This window comes from Lepisosteus platostomus, chromosome 15 (assembly GCF_059453375.1).
Source record: "Lepisosteus platostomus isolate fLepPlt1 chromosome 15, fLepPlt1.hap1, whole genome shotgun sequence".
Classification (NCBI taxonomy): Eukaryota; Metazoa; Chordata; class Actinopteri; order Semionotiformes; family Lepisosteidae; genus Lepisosteus; species Lepisosteus platostomus.
This window is the reverse complement of record NC_142625.1, coordinates 4,382,035-4,383,277: the sequence shown is the minus strand read 5'-3', so window position 1 is coordinate 4,383,277 and position 1,243 is coordinate 4,382,035. Positions and strand designations below refer to the sequence as shown.

General features: G+C 49.2%; 1 non-coding gene across 1 annotated transcript; it reads left to right on the top strand.

Moving 5' to 3' along the window:
* The first annotated feature begins 489 nt into the window (after positions 1-489).
* On the top strand, positions 490-673 carry LOC148647719 (U2 spliceosomal RNA). Its single transcript, XR_015927171.1, has one exon. It is a non-coding gene; the product is annotated as a U2 spliceosomal RNA (small nuclear RNA).
* Positions 674-1,243: the final 570 nt, after the last annotated feature.

Genomic DNA, 1,243 nt, shown 5'->3' with positions numbered 1-1,243 from the left:
GGCAAATCCAACCCGTGGGCCTGGATAATAGACTCGGAGACCTGAACTGGCTTACCATCTGGAACCGCCTGCCTGTTAGAGAGATCCTCCATAGCCATGGTCTCTCCAGACAACAGGTGTCCCCGCCCGGATTGTTCTGAACCCAAAACAGTCTTGCATGTTTTCTGGGGGTTTAACTTTGCACAAAGGGTGTGGGGTTTTTGCAGGGATTTGTGCACGCGGGTGTCGGGTGATTTTATATTGACCAGCCACCAGAGGAGTCCCGAGACCACGCAAGTGGAACCATGGGTTCCTACTGTGGCTGGTAATTAGTCTGGTTAAATTTTACCATTGGGTTCTTGGAAGGACCTGGTGAAGCAAAGAAGTGGTATTTTGGGAGACAGCGTCACCTGGAAGGTGCACCACAACATCGCCATGGAATGCTGGAAGGGGCTGTTTTCTTTGGGGTGATTTCTGGGAGTTAGTTTGAGTTCTAGGGGATATGGTTTGATTGTAATTTTGTATTTTCTAATAAAAAAAATCTGTTCTCATCAGTTTATTTTCCGATACGTCCCCCATTGGGGGACCACATATTAAACGAATTTTTGGAACAGGGAGCCAGATCAGGAGCTTGCTTCGTCCTCTCCACGCATTGGCCCGGTATTGCAGCGCCTCCAGGAACAGTGCACTACCTTCTCTCAGCGGTGAAAAGACGGACGTAGCCAGCCAGTCAGCAAGCAAGGTGGACTGGAGCTCCTTCTTCTACGGTCTCATCTCTTGTCCATCTGTGCATCTTTCTCTCCCTGTCTCTGTCCTCCCTCTGTTCACTCTCCTGCGTCCCGACTTTCTGGCCAGGCAGGCAGGCCCCTTTTCGGCTCCCGGGCGTTTTCCTTGTTTCAGGAACAAGAAAATCAATAGCAGATGAGCAAACTGATTCGGTTCCACTGGACAAAAAAAAAAGGAGGGACAATGCCAACTGCGAAGACCTTTTTCATGACCTTCCCGAGACAGCTCATGCAAATGGTGGCTGAAGATCTCGACTGCCTTCAAGACAACAAGGTAGAGAAATACATTGAGGCCTACATGGCCACGGACTCCTCATATGAGAAGGCAACAAAGCTGATCAGAGAAAGGTAAGCACACCAGTTTCTCCGATTTCAGGCCGGAACCAATGAGGAAGATGAACCAGAGGACCTTAACATTCCACACATACAATACCTTTGTGCCAATGGAACCGATAACAGCTTTCCTAGGGAGGTATGTA